Source organism: Bubalus kerabau, chromosome 2 (assembly GCF_029407905.1).
Source record: "Bubalus kerabau isolate K-KA32 ecotype Philippines breed swamp buffalo chromosome 2, PCC_UOA_SB_1v2, whole genome shotgun sequence".
Taxonomy (NCBI): domain Eukaryota; kingdom Metazoa; phylum Chordata; class Mammalia; order Artiodactyla; family Bovidae; genus Bubalus; species Bubalus kerabau.
The window spans coordinates 105,729,259-105,751,153 of NC_073625.1; the positions used below are offsets into that span (position 1 = coordinate 105,729,259).

The 21,895-nt window shown below is 40.1% G+C and overlaps 1 protein-coding gene and 1 long non-coding RNA gene across 26 annotated transcripts in view; one reads left to right on the forward strand and one right to left on the reverse strand.

Annotated features, from left to right (window-relative positions):
• The window catches only part of ZBTB20 (zinc finger and BTB domain containing 20), an 869,429-nt gene that overhangs the window by 409,951 nt on the left and 437,583 nt on the right, over nt 1–21,895 (reverse strand). The window lies entirely within an intron of this gene.
• Nucleotides 2,552–8,098, forward strand: LOC129643547 (uncharacterized). Its single transcript, XR_008710359.1, has 3 exons — nt 2,552–2,679; nt 2,946–3,149; nt 7,822–8,098. It is a non-coding gene; the product is annotated as an uncharacterized LOC129643547 (long non-coding RNA).

Sequence of the window (21,895 nt, forward strand, 5' to 3'; positions counted from 1 at the left end):
CAGAGTAGGCGGTTAGCGTTTACTATTGATTTACACTATGCCATCTAATGAATTCAGAACACTAAAAAGAAAGGAGCAGGAAGGCAGGGAAGAAAAAAGAGAAAGAGAGAAACAGGGAGAGGAAAAAAGGACCAAACAGAGGGGAGAGAGTAACAGTCAATTAGAGAAACAATTCTAATAACTGGAATAGTTTCATTCTTATTACCTTTAGCTCTGATTTTCAGTTATTGTTCAGGTCTCAGAAAAACGGATTTGAGTTAGTGACCCCAATATTCTGATCGTATGTCTAATGAGGATTACTGGCAGGAGAGTGTCTGAAAGTACTAATGTGTCAAATCACTTGAAAGCAATTCCACTGCATTGTCAGACTTCTCCATATGCTCCTGTTGTCATTCTCTCGATACCTTTGGGAATCCATACCTGCGCTAGCCAGTGCTATGGTCTAACTAGTTTACCTAATAGCAAACATCATTTGAAAAACACACAGAGATATCACCAGGGCAAAGAGAAATATCTTCAGTTTTACCCTTCCCCTTTAAAAATACATGAAGAATGCATATGGAAATCTTTGAATAGGTCACTATTTTACTTTGGAAGAACGTATAAGTGAAAGTCGCTCAGTTGTGTCCGACCGACTCTTTGAGACTCCATGGACTATACAGTCCATGGAATTCTCCAGGCAAGAATACTGCAGAAGGTAGCTGTTCCCTTCTCCAGGGGATCTTTCCAACCCAGGGATCGAACCCAGGTCTACCGCATTGCAGGCGGATTCTTTACCAGCTGAGCCACAAGGGAAGCCCTGGAAGAAGATATATACACATTATTTGACTAAATAGAACAGCCCAATATAGGGCAATGAAAGAGAAACAGTCAATGAGAAAAGATTCTAAACTGATGAAGATGCTTGTAAGAGAAATTTCAATGATTTCTAATATTGTGCTTATGGAGAGCACCTAAAATTAACTTTTGATCTGGATGACTACAGGCATCTCCAGTCTTCTGAGCCTGTCTGATGCTTCTTGTGCCACATAATGAGTTCCCAAAGCTGAGGCTAGAAAGTATGGGTGAAGTTGACTGTGCTGCTAGGCACAGGACCATCCTGTACCTGAGTACCCTCCTATGGCTGAGGACAATCACTAAGTGATAAAAAGAAATAGAAATTCTCTTTATTAGCAGCCAGTTAGAGAGCAAGGCAGTACCCTTCTTGAATGTGTTTGTAAATGGTGACTAGAAAAAAATCACAGGAGGTCACCTAAAGGAAAGAACAAGAGTTTGAGGTTACATTTCTGATCCTCCAATGTTCTCTTTTCTCCCATTTTAGCTTAGAAAATAAAAATAGATGCCTACTCCATCCATTTTTCAAGGATGATTCAATGACTGGCAGCCATGTGCCCACAGTTTATACCTAGTACCTAGCACAGTGCTTCGGAGAAGGCAATGGCACCCCACTCCAGTACTCTTGCCTGGAAAATCCCATGGACTGAGGAGCCTGGTAGGCTGCAGCCCATGGGGTCGCTAAAAGTTGGATACAACTGAGCGACTTCATTTTCACTTTTCACTTTCACTTTCACTTTTCACTTTCATGCATTGGAGAAGGAAATGGCAACCCACTCCAGTGTTCTTGCCTGGAGAATCCCAGGGATGGGGGAGCCTGGTGGGCTGCCATCTATGGGGTCGCACAGAGTTGGACACGACTGAAGTGACTTAGCAGCAGCAGCACAGTGCTTGGCACATTCTCTATGTTCAGCAATACTTGTTGAAACAGTAAAATGGTTATGGAAGAAAGAGCCCAGTAGGAATAGTATACTAGAAAAGCCTCAGAAAACATATGTCAAAGATTTACAGAAAATCTTAGGCTGTGCTTAGACTGTAGACACAAAATAATGATGTAGATAAAGTGTCAAACAGTTATTTGGGGATCAGTTGACTTTAGTTTCAATTTATTAGAAACAAAGCTTAACAAAATTGCAATACTAGTAATATCAGCAAAGTTTTGTGTTCATTTCCACCATCCCTTTGGACTATTTTTCATTTCAGTCTTGGGCACAGAAAAATCCATTTTAATTTCCATGGACACATTCTAAAGGAAAAGTCATGGGATAGCAACATAATTCATCTTTTAAAAAATCCTGAGAAGAATGCAGCCATTTAGTAATGGGGGAAAATACAGCTTTTTGTTGAAGGGCAAGGCAGGTTGAGTTTTGATTAGGTTATGTAAATTTAAATTAATAGAAGGGCAACCAAGAATGTACTGATTTCCATTTTCTTGGTTACACAGGAGTTTTAAATTTCTGGATTAGAAAGTCAGAAATGCCATCTTTCAGCTAATTGGTGAATAAGACCTTTAGAGAAAGAGTTGCAAGTATAATATTCCAGTTGAAGATTTAACTAAAAGTGTGTTTGGCAATGGTAGCCATAGTACTTTCTATAAAGTGGGGCTACCTTCTTGTTAACTCATCTGGGACTAAGCATGTACAAATCAGTAAAAACTTCCCAAAGTTTTTTTTTTTTTTTATCATTAGTATGATCTAATCTAATTCAGAACTTCCTTCATCAAGCATCCAAGCAGCAGGTCAACAAGATCATTCCATGTGCTGCTTCATTTCATGGATTCTTAAAAGTGGATGAGACTATGCCTGGACCCCTTACTTTGTATGTGAAGATTATGATGCTCAGAAGGTAATTTTCTCAGGAGTTTATATTTTGAGACAGAGCTGAGACTTGTACCTAAGGCTCACAGCTCATTTCTCCACAGGACACAGTAAGTCAAAGTTGCATAAAGTGAATCTTATTTTAAATGCTATAAAGAGAGATTTCAAAAGATTTTATATAAGATAAAGACTGCTTACATTATGTAAAATGTTCCCCTCAAAGCTATCTTATAATTTTCCATCTTTAATCTGAGTCTCCTCTTCCTCCCCTTTTTCTTCCTCCTTATTCTTTAGACCTTTGGACTGAGTCTCTCTTACTCTGTTTCTCACTCATTTATCTCTATACCTGGCTTTACCTGGTGACTCAGATGGTAAAGAATCTGCCTGCAATACAGGAGCCCCAGCTTCAATTCCTGAGTTGGGAAGATCTCCTGGAGAAGGAAATGGCTACCCACTCGATTCTTCTTGCTTGGAGAATTCCACGGACAGAGGAGCCTGGTAAGCTATAATCCATGGGGTCGCAAAGAGTCAGACGTGACTGAGTGACTTACACACACTGGCTTTAAAATTTTCCCTTTTTCTCACTTTTTATCTGCTTCTACGTTTATTTATTAGTCTTCTTCATAAAAAAGATTTCTTTTTTTAAATGTGTTTTGAGAGTCTCAGAAATCTTAAAGGATGAAAAGGTTTGGGTTTAGCACTATACAATAAATAGGTATTTGGTATACATTTAAATGTTTTATAAACTGAAACAAGGTGCTGACAACCTGAGGGTAACCTACAGCTATAGACTCTGCCTGTGTGTCCAGACCTCCAAACTGCTGGGGAGGAAAGTGAGCCTTGTGTTACAGGAGTCTCATTCAAGATAGAGAGCAAAGGCTCACAATCTCCAAACACAACCACTCATTTTTCTATCACATCAGTTTCCTTTTCTTTCTTTCTATTCCACAGTCACAACTATTTTGAGACTGATTGTGGCATAGCAGGAAGAGATCCAGGGAAGTCCTAGTGACTTAATGTGGTTTAATGACATTGGCCAAACTCTCAATGCCAGAAAAAGACAGAGAGTTGCATACTAAATCTGCAGATACACAGAAAGTGAAGTCTGAGGAGGTTCAAAGTGAGCTTAGATCTGATAAAGAGATCTCTGTATAACAGGGACATTGCTGCAAGAATCATTTAGATTGTGTCATTGTTTCCTTTATAAAGCTTAACTCCTGTGGGGTTTACAATTCAGTTAAAATGATTGGCTCTAGGCTGAAATGCAGCTGTAGATATCTTAGAGTGGGAGGTGTCCCCCCTCCCCGCCCTGCTTATTCCCTAACAAAGAAGGTATACAGCAACTATTTAGCCATTTCAATGACATCTCCAATACTTTGGCCACCTGATGCAAAGAGCCAAATCATTGGAAAAGACCTGATGCTGGGAAAGATAGAGCGCAGGAGGAGAAGGAGGCGACAGAGACTGAGACGGTTGGATGGTATCACCAAATCTCAATGGACATGAACTTGAGCAAACTTGAGGGAAGCCTGGCATGCTGCAGTCCATGGGGTCACAAAGAGTTGGACATGACTGAGCAACCGAACAATAACAATGTCATCTGGATTCTGACTGCACATGCATGTGTGCTAAGTCACTTCAGTCGTGTCCACCCCTTTGTGACCCCATGGCCCGTGGCCTACCAGGCTCCTCTGTCCATGGGATTCTCCAGGCAAGAATGCTGGAGTGGGTTGCCATTTCCTCCTCCAGAGTTCTTCCCAACCCAGGGATCGAACTTGCATCTCTTAAGTTTCCTGCATTGGCAGGCATGTTCTTTACCACTTGTGCCACTTAGGAAGCCCTTTCTGGCCGCACACCTCGCCCTAAAAAAGAGTAGGTGCTAATCAAGGAGATTAATCTACAGTGAGTGAAAGTGAGTAACATCCACTGTGGAAAGGATATGAAATGGATATAAGCATGGGCAATAAGTGGATGTTTTATTATTTCAAAAGGCTTAATGTGCATCACTTGGATAGATATTTCATTACACTTTATTGGTATGAATAGGATTCTGGCAATACTTTGGTAAACGTCTACCATTTCTATTTCTTGACTAGAAAACATTACAATTACAGGAGGCAGAAATTCCTGGTGGTTTCCTTAGATCTCCTTCTTTGTAAGCCCATTACCAGGGTAGCCGTAATAATCAATAATAATATTTTAAATGCCTTATTCCTATGTCTCTAGCATTGGTTAATGTCTATATCATGATGCTAGCCACAGTGGTGAGAAGGGTTAGGAGGAGGAAGTCCCAGACAGAAGTTAAAATTAATAGGCCAGAAGTAAACTAGCATTTATTGAATACATATTATGTGCTACATCCTTCCATGATATCATTCATTTAATGCAAATCCCCTGTGAATTAAGACTGGCCTAAGTTTCATAGATTAGCAACCTAGTTACAGAGCTGTTAGCTTAACTTGCTTAAGGACACAGCTAATTAAAGAGTTGCGGTGAGGAGAGCTAGGACCTACTGGGCTCCCATGGTGGTTCATACATAGTGTAATGTACCACAAGGCCAGGAACAGAATATGAAGCCATCTAACCAAAGAGAAAATTCTCCACACCAATAATGAGAACCACTAAAAGTCCCAAGTAGGGGGTGGGAAGGATAAATGACTGCTAAAAAAAAATAGATTCTAGCTTTGCTCTTGGCTATGACAAATCCTTGTTTTCCAAACTCATATCTGGAAAATGTTCCTTATCAAAGGTAAAGAAATGCACAATTTCTCAGGAATCTTTAAATCACACCAGATATTTGAGTGTTTTTAAAAATTCCTTTAAAGATTTATACTGAATAAAGGTAAAAAATATAATAAAATTTGACTAAAATTTGATGATTTGCATATTAAAAATTGATGTATCTATGTATGTGTATTTGTGTCTATGTGTGTTATATATGTGTGTATGCAGGTCAGGAAGCAATAGTTAGAACTGGACATGGAACAACAGACTGGTTCCAAATAGGAAAAGGAGTATGTCAAGGCTGTATATTGTCACCCTGCTTATTTAACTTCTATGCAGAGTACATCGTGACAAACGCTGGACTGGAAGAAACACAAGCTGGAATCAAGATAGCCGGGAGAAATCTCAATAACCTCAGATATGCAGATGACACCACCCTTATGGCAGAAAGTGAAGAGGAACTCAAAAGCCTCTTGATGAAAGTGAAAGTGGAGAGTGAAAAAGTTGGCTTAAAGCTCAACATTCAGAAAACTAAGATCATGGCATCCGGTCCCATCACTTCATGGGAAATAGATGGGGAAACAGTGGAAACAGTGTCAGACTTTATTTTTCTGGGTTCCAAAATCACTGCAGATGGTGACTGCAGCCATGAAATTAAAAGATGCTTACTCCTTGGAAGGAAAGTTATGACCAACATAGATAGCATTTTCAAAAGCAGAGACATTACTTTGCCAACAAAGGTCTGTCTAGTCAAGGCTATGGTTTTTCCTGTGGTCATGTATGGATGTGAGAGTTGGACTGTGAAGAAGGCTGAGCGCCAAAGAATTGATGCTTTTGAACTGTGGTGTTGGAGAAGACTCTTGCGAGTCCCTTGGACTGCAAGGAGATCCAACCAGTCCATTCTGAAGGAGATCAGCCCTGGGATTTCTTTGGAAGGAATGATGCTAAAGCTGAAACTCCAGTGCTTTGGCCACCTCATGCGAAGAGTTGACTCATTGGAAAAGACTCTGGTGCTGGGAGGGATTGGGGGCAGGAGGAGAAGGGACGACAGAGGATGAGATGGCTGGATGGCATCACTGACTCGATGGACGTGAGTCTGAGTGAACTCCGGAAGTTGGTGATGTACAGGGGGGCCTGGTGTGCTGCGATTCATGGGATCGCAAAGAGTTGGACATGACTGAGCGACTGAACTGAACTGATGTGTGTTATATACATTTTTCCTTTATGCCAAAGTTTATGATAATTATTGTACTATGAAGTACTTGACAAAGTCTAAACAATGGATCTGAGGAGCCAGGAGAAAAAGAACAAAACAAAGAATAAGTAAAGGAGAAGCATGTGGGTGTGTGTGCGCATGTGTATGTATGTGTATACATAACTTTCCTCAGAATTTTAGTCCAAAAATATTTAAGCTAAATAAGCCATAATGCTGTAAGTCTACATTGTGTATATATGTTTGTGCGCATACATTTTTTTACTCCTTGCCAAAATTTTGGGTAATTACTATAAAGTACTTGACAAAATCTAAGCAAAATCTGAATATGTTAGGCCAGGACAAAGGGAAAGAAGCAAAGAACAAGAAAAAAGGAATTTGCCTCTGTGTGTGTGTGTGTGTGTGTGTGTGTGTGTAGACAAAAAGTTTTATTATGTTAATCTGGCAAACAGTTATTTTTCAAAAGTCTGCTTCTCTATCCTGAATCTTTTATATGGAGACATATTATTTTATACTACTCATAAATAAACACTTGTTGAAAATAACATTAGAACACATCAAGTAAATAAGAGCAGTTCTGAAAAGTCTATAGTTTGAAGTATTATTAAGTTTACCAACTTTACACATTGCTAGGAAGTATTCTTTCAAAATAATTAATAAAATGGAGAGTATACTCCATTTTTCACACACTACAGGCTTTTGGAATGAATTTTTCACAACTATATTAGTGTGTGTGTGTGTGTGTGTGTATGACATATTATTCTCAAGACCTCTGGGACACTTTTCTTGATAAATGTTTACAGTCAAAATTTGGTGAGGAAGTTAAAGTAATAGCAGCAAAACAGGCCTGAAAGGAAGAATGAACAGTTCTTGCTGCTGCTGCTGCTGCTAAGTCGCTTCAGTCATGTCCGACTCAGTGCGACCCCATAGATGGTAGCCCACCAGGCTCCCCCGTCCCTGGGATTCTCCAGGCAAGAACACTGGAGTGGGTTGCCATTTCCTTCTCCAATGCATGAAAGCGAAAAGTGAAAGTGAAGTCGCTCAGTCGTGTCCAACTCTTAGCGACCCCATGGACTGCAGCCTACCAGACTCCTCCATTCATGGGATTTTCCAGGCAAGAGTACTGGAGTGGGGTGCCATTGCCTTCTCCGGAACAGTTCTTAGGCAGCGCTAATTTATTTCTCATGTTCTAAAGAGTCCTTGCTCTGTCCTTCTCTCCTCTTCTTACTCAAGTCTGAATGTGTTGGAGAGCAAGAAGGAAGAAACAGTAGCTTCTGGCTTCAAAGAAGCACAGAAGAGGAGAGAACGAGACCACCTTCTGGGCCCCTATTTCCTGCCTTTATAAGGAAAAGCAATAGTAAAATGATCAACAGGAAAAGCGATGACAAGGACTTTGACAGTTCTGTGGTGTGAGGAAAAAGCAGGATTTGCATCTGCATAATTTCAGGGACTTTCTTCACAATTGAGCTTCCCTGGATATTCTTATAATGGATGGTGAAAAAGTCACATGATCTGTTGTGGGAAATAGGTGAGATTTATAGGAAAGAGGAGGCACTCTTTATTTTCATATGATATTTAAACTCATGATCAAGATGTAACTTTCAACATTAAAGAAAATTACCCAGTTAACTCAAACCTGCTCAAAATAACTCACAGTACCCTCCCCACTAAAACAAAACAAAATAAAGCAAAACTCGCAACCAGTTATTTTGACTGGTGCAAACAGTGACATGAAAGTAACAGATGGAAGCCCAGTTTTACTCACACAACATACTCACTAAACACAATCACACGCAGTCCCACGAAAATAACTTAACAATGGTGAGTATGGCCTTATGCTTCAAAATATCTCCTTTAGGTGGGTTTCCTTAAAGACTTCAGGGGGCTTGTGAAAAATAACATGGAATGAAACTAACTCGTCTGTCCATATCTACAGATGGGAAAGAGCTGCCAATCACAGCCTGCAAAGAAGAGTAATCTTGTCACCTTTGTCAAGTCCTTTCTCAGGATTGGAACAGGTGTTCTTTTCTTATGCATTATTTTTTTGTTGTCTGGTAGTATTTTTAGGAAGGGTAATGATATATCTGTACTTTTAAAAATACCACACTACATAGCATCTAAAAACTTTCATAATCAAATAATTAAAAGTAACAAATCTTCCTGCTAATTGCTCCTCAAAGTTGAAAGAAAGGTTATTTTCTTACCTTACACCATGCCTTCCGATCTGACAGTGTCATTCAATCGATAATTTCAATGTCAGTTACTGATTTTCACCTCTTTTATTAAAAAGACTTCCAGCAATAATGAAATGGTGCTGATCTGCTTGTGTTCACTCTATATAAGGTCTATATTTATATACTTTGCTTCTATTTGGATCTATATTTATCTGCTTTATCTGCCTACAGAGCATCTGTTTCTCATACACACAGACATATATTTATATATATACACACACACTGTATATATATATATATATAGGTTATATATAAACACACATACCCACAAAAATGTATGAATGTATGCTAGTGTGCTTGCTTCAACAAGCATGCAGGTGCATACATACTCAGACACATGACAAATATACAAAGAACATAAATGTACATGTAAACAGAGTTGCACAGCGAGAAGGATACCTCAACACTAGGCCTGTCTAGATACTTGGCTCTTGGCCTTTGAAGTTTTACACACTGCTGAGTGACAGCTATGTTCAACTCTGGGAAGAAGAAAAGTCTTCAGAAGGAAAAACTTTATAACTAAGTAAAGAGCATTCATTCTGATTTATTCACTTTTAAGATGAGAAACAGACACTGCGAGGCTAAGAGTAAAGATTTTACAGCTTTTCAGTGGCAGAGCTGGAAACAGAATTGGGGTCTCTGCCTCCAGTACTCTTCCCTGGACAATGCCATGGACGGAGGAGCCTGGTAGGCTGCAGTCCATGGGGTCGCTAAGAGTCGGACACGACTGAGCATCTTAACTTTCACTTTTCACTTTGATGCATTGGAGAAGGAAATGGCAACCCACTCCGTGTTCTTGCCTGGAGAATCCCAGGGATGGGGGAGCCTGGTGGGCTACTGTCTATGGGGTCACACAGAGTCGGACATGACAGAAGCGACTTAGCAGCAGCAGCAGCTTCTAGACACTCTTTTTTTACGCTGAATGGAAACAATGAAAACATTTTGATCAAACCCAATATCATCTTCTAATTTCCACTCTTTTCTAGTTTCCCCTTTCCTTGCTGCATGAAATCTAAGCAACCAACATTAGAGGGTCAGGCACTGTACCACTGTACCAAATGTGTTATTTCATTTAATTTGCACAATATCTCTATAAAGCAGGTATTATTATTCTTACAGATAAAAAAAAAAAACAGGCTTGGTGGGTTAAATAACTCATTCAAAGTGACACAGTGCATAAGTAAAAGAGCTGAGCTCCTGTGATACTCTGAGGGCCATGTTTTTTCCACTATATTATAATGCTTTTCTTAATATACACCTCAATATCCTATGAACTTCCTCTCTGCCCCACAGCCTAACCATCATACAAACCTAATAACTGGTCTGTCTCAGACACATAACAAGCCTAAAGCAGAGATTTTCTCAGACTAAGAAAACAGTAAAAAAGAATGGAACAGGTATAAGTTACATGTCTCCAGTATGCAGCGCACATCCACTACTGGAAGCCAAAACATGCAAAAGGCAGATCGAAAAATTATCCCATGGGTAGTCTCATGTGATTTAAAGTCTTAATAACTTCTAGTCTATGAATGTTTGATGTCATTTTCACCAAAGGAGTATAGCAAACTGATGAAGGAGATCAGTTGGGAAACAGAGGCACAAGAAAGCAAAAGGAAGATAGCAAAAGAAGACAGACACCCTCGTCTCTTTCTCCTCTCCTGGGGCAATGCTTCTAAAACAAACACCCATCAAGACGTACAAAGCTAGATTCCATATATATGTGTTAATATATGGTATTTGTTTTTCTCTTTCTGACTTACTTCACTTTGTATAATAGACTCTAGGTTCATTCACCTCGTTAGAACCAACTCAAATGTATTCCTTTCTATCAGATCAGATCAGATCAGATCAGTCGCTCAGTTGTGTCCGACTCTTTGCAACCCTATGAATCGCAGCACGCCAGGCCTCCCTGTCCATCACCAACTCCCGGAGTTCACTCAGACTCATGTCCATCGAGTCAGTAATGCCATCCAGCCATCTCATCCTCTGTTGTCCCCTTCTCCTCCTTCCCCCAATCCCTCCCAGCATCAGAGTCTTTTCCAATGAGTCAACTCTTCGCATGAGGTGGCCAAAGCACTGGAGTTTCAGCTTTAGCATCATTCCTTCCAAAGAAATCCCAGGGCTGATCTCCTTCAGAATGGACTGGTTGGATCTCCTTGCAGTCCAAGGGACTCGCAAGAGTCTTCTCCAACACCACAGTTCAAAAGCATCAATTCTTTGGCGCTCAGCCTTCTTCACAGTCCAACTCTCACATCCATACATGACCACTGGAAAAACCATAGCCTTGACTAGACAAACCTTTGTTGGCAAAGTAATGTCTCTGCTTTTGAATATGCTATCTATGTTGGTCATAACTTTCCTTCCAAGGAGTAAGCGTCTTTTAATTTCATGGCTGCAGTCACCATCTGCAGTGATTTTGGAGCCCAGAAAAATAAAGTCTGACACTGTTTCCACTGTTTCCCCATCTATTTCCCATGAAGTGATGGGACCGTATGCCATGATCTTTGTTTTCTGAATGTTGAGCTTTAAGCCACTGTGTATATGTACCACAATATGGTACTGATGAACCCATTTACAGGGTAGCAATGGAGACGCAGACATAGAGAACAGACTTTTGCACACAGGAGTTGGGGAGGAGAGCGTGGGACTAAACGAGAGAGTAGTATGGAAACATGTACATTACCATACATAAAATAGATAGCCAATGGGAATTAGCTGTATGACTACTCAGGGAGATCAAACCAGTGTTCCGGGACAACCTAGATGGGTGGGGTGGGGTGAGAGGTGGGAGGGAGGTTCAAGACGGAGGGTCATAGTATACCTATGACTGATTCACACTGATGTATGGCAGAAACCAATACAATATTGTAAAAAAAATTATCCCACAATTAAAAATAAATAAATAAGAAATACATAGCTAGTACCAATACTTGGTATTTTGCCTACACTGAATGGTGCAGAACAAATTCAGAAAAGAAACCATGTCTACATATGGTAAGGTAATTTTACAAAAATTCCCTCAGCTGGTAACCAGTCATGAGCTATCCCAATACATAGGAGCTTTCCACTTTGTTCAGTTCACACAGAACCCAGTACAAGGAGATGCCATGTGGATTTGTGAAACTCCCTGGGGCATACTGCATCCATAAGCCAAGGGAACAGAAATTACACCGATCCATACGTGCAGCTCTTCATCTGTGACATATTGATAATTACTCTTTATTTGTGAATTACATCCAAGTTATAAAAACAAGTTTCAGACATTTGTCACAAACAGGATATATTCTAGTTAACTCTTTCAGAACAGCATCTCAATATGGGTGTACAGGAAACGGGAGCTGTCGTATGATGGAGTATGATTTTTTGGAAAGATTATGGCCTTGAGACAGAGACTGACTTGAGTCTGAATCCCAGGTCTTCTGCTGGCTGGCTATATAAATATAGGCACATCACTTAAACAACTCTGAATCTGTTTCATCACCTGTGGATGAAAGAATAAAACTACCTATTTTGCAGGAACATTATGAGGATTAGAGATAGTCCCAGTGCAATGTCCTACTCATAAAGAGGGGCATTAAATATTAATTATTGTATGTTTAAGAAGGCCTTTTGACTGTGGCTTTTTATTGTAGATCTGATACAGAATTCTTCTGGAGTACTTTTTATGTTCATTTAATCAGAGATAAACTTTCTGGTGATCAGGTATGTTCCAAGTAATGATAGAAAAAAAAAAAAATCATTTCAAGGGGTAACATTTTCACTGGAAGATCTTAAAGTACTTAATAACCTTCAACTTTTGTGATTGCTGGTACTCTTATTTAAGGATTGGGCAAAATGAAGCTCCAGGATACAGCCCCCAAATGATTTGTAATAAAAAAATTCACCAGCAGGAGTGAGTAGAATTTCCCTCTCTAACATCTAAACCCCATAGTGTCCAGCTGAGTAATAACTGCTGCAAGGTCACAGATACAAAGGGCCATGCTTTCCCCAAGGCTCTTAGAGATTATTCACCGAGGCCAAAAACATTAGGTAATGCTGTGTACAGCTGCTGAGATAACAGGGCTGAGTCAGGGTTAGGTCAGGGTTTCAGGTTATAGGGGTGGGGTGAAGAGTGGCTTTCAGATCAAATGATGAGAGTAGTTTAATTTAGGCAGAGAATGAGCCATACAGTATTGAATGTAAGAGGAAAGGAAAGGGAGACAGCCACAGCCAAGAGGGGGTGGGTGGGAACACAGACTCTGTGGGGCTCAAATGGGTAAATCTGTGCCTCCCAGAGGAAACTCTCCCGTGTTCGCACACACTGAGACATGAACAAAAAAGCCCAGGGTGCAGCATAAATCCTGCCATCCCAATAACACACACAGATGTTCCACCATTGTTTTCTTTTATGCACATTTTAATTAAGAGATCAGAATCAAGCATTAAAATGTTATTAAATGGCTTGTTTACATTTTCACTATATGTCATTTATTATGCATTTTCTAAATGTGTGCATATCTATTCAGAAGGATTATTTGGAATTTTTTTGTCACTGTTACAACTGTCCCTCTAACTCAGGCCAGTTTCAGCTAATCGGGTAACCATGGGAAAGCCTTTCTGGTCCAAGCAGTGCACTACAGACTCTCACTTTAATTCTCAGTCAAGCAATTCCCTGTATCCTGTATCCATCTCACTCAGTTGTGTCCGACTCTTTACGACCCCATGGACCACAGCCTGCCAGGATCCTCTGTCATGGGGATTCTCCAAGCAAGAATACTGGAGTGGGTTGCCATGCCCTCCTCCAGGAGATCTTCCCAATCCAGAGATCAAACCCAGGTCTCCCACATTGCAGGTGGAGTTTTTATTATCTGAGCCACCAGGGAAGCCCAAGAATACTGGAGTGGGTAGCCTATCCCTTCTCCATTGGAACTTCCTGACCCAGGAATCGCATCGGGGTCTCCTGCATTGCAGGCAGATTCCTTACCAGCTGAGCTACCTGGGAAGCCCATTCCCCCAACAGACCTCCTTGCTCAGTGACACTGCACACCAGCACTCCAACACTACAGGAAGTCCCAGGTCCACTACAATCTTTATGATTACTAATGAGAGGCCCAATTTCAAATATTTCCCCTTGTCCTCATACTACACCCTTTCCCTAAGCAGTTCTGAAATCCTCAGAAACTCTAAGCTACTACATGGAGGAAACTGGCCTCCTCCGAGTGGCATAGACTCCCTTGGAGGGGACACAGTAGGAGAAATGGGAATAAGTAGATTTTTCTGTCTCCAACTCATCACCTACTGCTAGTCTACCACTTATGTCGATTTCCCACTATGGAGTCCTCTGAGTTTTTGGTATTATTCTGGAGTTGAAGCAGATAGCCACACTTCTCCTTCTTCCTGACTCCACAAATACTAAGACTTATTCACACAATCCTCCCACAAGGGTGGATCACAGGTATCCTGTAGTCTGTCTGTATCATATGGTTCAAGCACTTAAACAAAAGGGCATTGTCCTAGAAGCCCACGATTCACATAATGCCTTATGAATAATGGTACATGGAGTTGTATGGTCTCAGAGGGCAGGACTCATGTCTCCTGCATGTTCAGGTAGCGCTAGCACATTGCGACTGTTCAAGAGGTGGATTTTTTGTTGTTTCTTTCTTTTTCTTTGTCTGTTTTTTTGTCCAGGGTAAGCAGAACACTTTTACAGAGCAGAAATAAGATAGGAATACATTCTGATTCCACTGTCAAATTATATTCTTTCATCTTTACAGCATAAATGATCTAAAAAAGGTTTATGTATAACCTTAAGGTAAGAGTTAAGTGGGGTCTGCTGTAACTGGTGGACCAGATAGGACTCAGAGAAGAGTCATTGGTACCACTTTAAATTAAGTTTCTTTTGGAAGGAAACTTTTTAGTCACCACAGACAGAATAAAATTGGCACAACTCTTGGGAGACTGTCTTAGCAATATGTATATAAAACTTTAAAAGATATAAATGCTATTTGATCCAGAAATTTCACATCTAGGAATTTATCTAAAGGAAATAATCAAAGATCTGCACAAAGATTAAGAAGCAAGTGCTTATCATGGTTTACTTACAACTGTGAAAAACTGAAAACCTTGTCTGATGATAGAGGGCTGATTAAATAAATGATAGTACATCCATATAGTGGAATGTGTGTGCTCAGTCGCTTCATGTCTGACTCTTTGCGAACCTATGGACTGTAGCCTGCCAAGTTCCTCTGTCCATGGGATTCTCCAGGCAAGAATACTGGAGTGGGTTTCCATGTTCTCCTCCAGGGGACCTTCCTGACTGAGGGATCAAACCCACGTCTCCTGCATTGCAGGCAGATTCTTTACCTCTGAGCCACCTGGGCAGCTCAAACAGTGGAATGCTATACAGCTATTAAAAGTAATATTAGGAATGGAATAAATGAAAAATGTATATTAACCAATAATATGAAAAAGTCTATTGCATAAGTAACTACTGCTATGTTAAAAATTGAGATGTGTACACACATAAATGGGAAGATTGGCAAATATATACATAAACACTAAAATTCATTGTTTCTGGACAGAGGAATTTTAAATAATTTTTATTTATTTTGAACTTTTCCATAATTAACATTACAGCAAAATATTACTTAAAATATTAATCTATACTAACCTTCCTTCCCTAAAGTTATATAAAGTTATTTTCTATAGGAATTTAGAAAACTACTAGTTTTCTCTCTCCTATTTTTTAGAGATAGTATATATTGCTTTCTAAAATTTTCAGTGACTGAGACTATGTAGTTATAATAGATCCTTTATTTCTTAAATCAAAATCTTTGATAACCTTAAGATTATCTTGGTTGTCTCCTTGAAAACATTCCAACGACCTGTGAGTTAATCTTAAAAATTAGAACAGAGCTTCTGTACATATTTATCGTAAAGTCCTAAATTTTGCTTTCAGTTCAGGCTTTATAATAGCAATTAATATCATTAAGATATATTATTTAGGCCCACAGCTTAATCTGTAATGCCCTTTAGGATTTCCAAACTCTTTCATTTATTTCACCAGTGCTATATTAAGAGATGCTGATGCTATAGAGTATAGGCCCCCAACCCGCAGGCCATGAACTATTACAAGGTCTGTGGCCTGTTAGGAACTGGGCTGCACAGCAGGTGAGTTGCAGGCAAGTCAGTGAAACTTTACCTGTATTTATAGCCACTCCCCATTGCTTTGCATCACCACCTGAGCTCTGCTTCCTGTCAAACCAGTGGTGTCATTAGATTCTCATAGGCCTGTGAACCCTACTGTGAACTGCGCATGTGAGGAATCTAGATTGCTCACACCTAATGAGAATCATCTTGAAATCATCCCCCCTCACACCAGTCCGTGGAAAAATTGTTGTCCATGAAACTAGTCCCTGCTACCAAAAAAAGTTGGGGACTACTGCTATAGAGAATAAATAGAGTCAACCATTCAGAAAAAAATCATCATAAGTTTGGTCAAATAAGGAGGAGCTTAATTCAGTGCAGTCTAATTCCCTATGTGGTATTTGATGTAATAATCCCTGTACTTCTCATACTGGTTGCTCCTTTTAAGAGATTAATATTCACCTGCACACCCACACCCAGGCATAGGTGATTGTGCAAGGGACCATAAAGTAGGAAGAAAATGAAGGAGCCATAACAGGCCACAGGTGGTTCCAAGTTATAAAAAGCAGGAAAGGATGTACAGTCTATTAATACTAAAAGAACACTAGGCAGAAAAGTGGAGAAAAGCCAAGCCATGATATTTAGTCTAGTATCGTAAAGTTTCATGAACTCCTGGCACAAAGTTCCTGGAGCAGTCCTGGATCTGGAATGATCTCTCCAGAACCTCTCCTTAGAATTTCTTTATTGTGCCATCTCAAAACATATCTTCCTCACTTGAGCAAACTGTGTCTCTATTCGTTTAAATAAAATAATAATAATAAAACAATAACATCTGACAGCCAAACTTAGAGGCTACATTAGAATCTAAAGCACAGACTTTCCTGAAACTCGAGTTTCTGATTTCACCATGGCAATTTCACATAGCTGAAGTGGAGCATCACAAGTTTGTATGTCGGGTCTGTAGGATTATAAATTTAGGTCCATGATATAGAATAGCATAGCAACCACTTACAAAGATAGGGTGTTACACTTAAAATCAATTTGTAGGCTCTGGATAATGGCGGCAAACTGAATCTGAACCCTACAAACATCTTCCAAAGTAATGTAGATCAAAAGGAGAGAAAATAAAGCCACAACTGATGCCTATAGCACAAACTAAAGAGAGACAAAGTTATAAACCTCAAGTTATGTGAAGGCAGGGTAATAAATCTTCTAAAACAAGAGAAGTCAGCATGAGTGCCCACACTAGTATGGCGACTGGAGATGACTCTACCTAGGAGCTCAGCAGGACTACTGACTCTAGAGAAAGTGTTAGTTGCTCAGTTGTGTCCTACTCTTTGAGACCCCAGGGACTGTAGCCCACCAGGCTCCTCTGTCCATGGGATTTTCCAAGCAAGAAGGCTGGAGTGGGTTGCCATGCCCTCCTCCAAGGGATCTTCCTGACCCAGGGATCAAACTGTGTCTCCTGCATTGAAGGCGGATTCTTTACCCACGGAACCATCAAGGAAGCCCCTATTAATTGTAGTAAATAATCAAAGTTTTAGGGAAGAGGTATGCCCTGGAAGAAGTTCCCCATGTGAGGAGAAAAACAAACAAACAAAACAAATGGTAGCGCCCTTCCAAGACCTATGAAATCAGAATTTCCAGAAGTGACACTCCTGACTCCTCCCTATCTGGGAAGCCCTGCCTGCTCCTTCCTGCCTAAGTCTTCCTCAGTTCCAAAATCGGGTTCCAGTTTTACCTGCCTTCTTCTAACTCACACTAATCCCACGCACATTAATAAACTACAGAAAATGTGTTTGCCCCTCTGTTTTGCATTATTATGGAAACAATAAGTTATGTTTGTCTTATATTCTAGTGAGATTGTAAACCATATGTGTCCTCAGGAAGTGTTCATATGGTTTTGTTGTTACCTCTTTACTATACACGTCCCAGACTTTCCAAAGACAGACAAATGAATGAAAGTAGCACCTGTTTATTCATCATTATATAATACAGGGTGTGCACATCTACCTTCAGAAACTGCTCAGTGTCCATTCCTTACACTCCATAGGCTTACATTCTAAAGAAAATACTTATGAAGAAGTAAAAAAAAAAAAAAAACAGTTTGCATCTCTAGCCCTAATCCCCGCTCTGAGCTCCTGAGTTACATATCTAACCACCCTCTCAGTTTCTTCACTTGGATAAGAATCTCAAGGTCAACATGTCCCCACATGAACTCATAATTATCTCTGCCCCTAAATTTGCCCTGTCCTCAACATCCCTATTGTACCCCAATTCTGGAGTTACTGACAGTGCTATTCATCCAGTTGATCAGACCAAATACCTGTGACTCATCACACCTGATGTATTTCTTTTTATTCTATACCACATCAAATCTCTCTGCAACTGCCTTTAAATTACAGCTAAATTATTCACAAGTGAATCACTTTTCCTCCTCTCCACTGTCATGGTCCATCTCATACTTGGCTACCACAGTAAGTTCTGACTAGTTTTCCTGCTCCACCCTTGACCCCTTAGGTCTATTCTCCACAAAGTAGTCAGAGATCTCTTTAATCTATAAATTAGATCATATGCCCTTAAAAAAAAACCCTCTTATGGCTTCCCATCAGACTTTACCATGGTCTTCCTGGAATATTTAAAAGTTGCTCTTACTTCACAACATCTATCCCCCTGCCTAAATTCCTCTACCTTCTGATCACCTCATACTTGTAAAAGTGAAAGAGTTAATTGCCCAGTCATTTTCAACTCTTTGAGATCCATAGATGCGTAGGCAGCTAGGTTCTTCTGTCCACTGGATTCTCCAATCAAGAATAACAGAGTGGGTTGCCATGCCCTTCTCCAACCTCATACTTAGCTCCCTCTAATTATTGATATCTTTGCTCAAATATCTCCTGCTCAGTGAGACATTCCCTATTACCCTTATTTCAAACAACAGTTTCTCCTTTACTTATCCCTGTTTCATACCCATTTGAATGCAGAGTTCCAAAGAATAGCAAGGAAAGATAAGAAAGCCTTCCTTAGTGATCAGTGCAAAGAAATAGAGGAAAACAATAGAATGGGAAAGACTAGAGACCTCTTCAAGAAAATTAGAGATACCAAGGGAACATTTCATGCAAAGATGGGCTCAATAAAGGACAGAAATGGTATGGACCTAACAAAAGCAGAAGATATAAAAAAGAGGTGGCAAGAATATACAGAAGAACTATACAAAAAGGTCTTCACAGCCCAGATAATCATGATGGTATGATCACTCACCTAGAGCCAGACATCCTGGAATGTAAAGTCAAGTGGGCCTTAGGAAGCATCACTACAAACAAAGCTAGTGTGTGGTGGAATTTCAGTTGAGCTATTTCAAATCCTAAAAGATGATGCTGCGAAAGTGCTGCCTCAATATGCCAGCAAATATGGAAAACTCAGCAGTGGCCACAGGACTGGAAAAGGTCAGTTTTCATTCCAATCCCAAAGAAAGGCAATGCCAAAGAATGCTCAAAACTACCGCACAATTGCACTCATCTCACACTCTAGCAAAGTAATGCTCAAAATTCTCCAAGCCAGGCTTCAATAATACATGAACCATGAACTTCCAGATGTTCAAGCTGGTTTTAGAAAAGGCAGTGGAACCAGAGATCAAATTGCCAACATCCGTTGGATCATCGAAAAAGCAAGAGAGTTCCAGAAAACATTTATTTCTGCTTTATTGACTATGCCAAAGCCTTTGACGGTGTGGATCACAATAAACTGGAAAATTCTGAAAGAGATGGGAATACCAGACCACCTGATCTGCCTCCTGAGAAATCTGTATGCAGGTCAGGAAGCAACAGTTAGAACTGGACATGGAACAACAGACTGGTTCCAAATAGGGAAAGGAGTACGTCCCTGCTTATTTAACTTATATACAGAGTACATCATGAGAAATGCTGGGCTGGAGGAAGCACAAGCTGGAATCAAGATGGTTGGAAGAAATGTCAATAACCTCAGATATGTAGATGACACCACTTATGGCAGAAAGTGAAGAACTAAAGAGCCTCTTGATGAAAGTGAAAGAGGAGAGTGAAAATGTTGGCTTAAAGCTCAACATTCAGAAAACTAAGATCATGGCATCTGGCCCCATTGCTTTATGGCAAATAGATGGGGAAACAGTGGCTGACTTTATTTTTTTGGGCTCCAAAATCACTGCAGATGGTGATTGCAGCCATGAAATTAAAAGATGCTTACTCCTTGGAAGGAAAGTTATGACCAACCTAGACAGCATATTAAAAAGCCAGAGACATTACTTTGCCAACAAAGGTCCGTCTAGTCAAGGCTATGGTTTTTCCCATAGTCATGTATGGATGTGAGAGTTGGACTATAAAGAAAGCTGAGAGCCAAAGAATTGATGATTTTGAACTGTGGTGTTGGAGAAGACTCTTGAGAGTCCCTTGGACTGCAAGGAGATCCAACCAGTCCATCCTAAAGGAAATAAGTACTGAATAGTCATTGGAAGGACTGATGCTGAAGCTGAAACTCCAATACTTGGCCACCGGATGCGAAGAACTGACTCATTGGAAAAGACCCTGTTGCTGGGGAAGATTGAAGGCAGGAGGAAAAGGGGATGACAGATGATGAGATAGTTGGATGGCATCACCGACTTGATGGACTTGAGTTTGAGTAAACTCTGGGAGTTGGTGATGGACAGGGAGGCCTGGCGTTCTGCAGTCCATGGGGTCTCAAAGAGTCAGACACAACTGAGCGACTGAACTGAACTGAACCCTGCCTTGTCTTCTGTTTTTTACCATATCTTGTCATTATTTAAATGATATGTTTTTTTTTTGCTTCCTTTATTATTGCCCCTCTCTCCTTTCAGTACAATGCAAATTTTATAGGGGACTTTATTTAATTTCCCATAATTAGTATTAGAATAATACCTGAAGTATTACAGCTGGTTGATAGACCATAAGTGACTGAGTGAATAAGTGCATGGATAGTGTTCCAGTACTGATCACTCTCATCCCAGTCACACCATCTTCAAATAGAAAACCTTTGTTCTGCCTGATGTAGTGGCTGCTCTAGCCTGTCCCAGAGGCCTCTGTTCTTTCCACTTGACTGCACAGGCCAATCTGGGCACCCCCTTAACGCTATATAGTTCAGGTCTTATAATTACTGGTCTTGGGGAAGGTAAAGTCAAATTAGATGGTTAACTAAAATTCCTATCTCTGAGTCTATAAAAGGAATAGTTTTCCAACCAGACTGACCCTGTTGACTTAGACTGGCATGAGATGGATGCTGACATGCCGATCTTGTGCCTGAGGAATTCCGGATCTAGAGGGGAAGTGAGACACCATTTTATTTGTGAAAGTACCAAGTAAAATTCCCCTTTGTGTCTGAAAAGTTCAGAACATTTCTAAGTAGGCAGTGAAGCTCCAATTAATGCTTATTAAACAAATGAACAAACTGATCCATGAAACACACAGTAACAGGATTTTAAGTGCCATTCCTCTCTGTCTAGGCTTTGTGATAGTGTTAACTAATCTCAGTGAATAAAGAGGTTGCCTCAATCAGACATATGATATGTAAAATTCATTCTTGCAAAATCTTTCTCTTTGTAGATTAGATTAAAAGCTCATTGTGAGGGACCATGTCATATCTATCTTGCATCCTTGGTTCTTAGCATGGTGTCTAGATGTAAAAGGAGAAAAATTCCAAAGCAAAGGATAAAGAAGTTTGAAGTCCTGGCAGGAATCTGTGAATATTAAGGAATGGCATTCTGACATGATTATCAGATGTTAGGTGATGAAAACCATGCCAACTAACATATGGATTCCTACCCTGTTTCTATGGAAGACTTGAGATCTAAAATAATTTCCTGAACACAGGGGATCAGAACTGATTCTGATTATTTACTATGAGACTGCTACTTTTCAGAATATTGCTGATCAAAGTGCTAGACACTCAATGTATGAAAATCT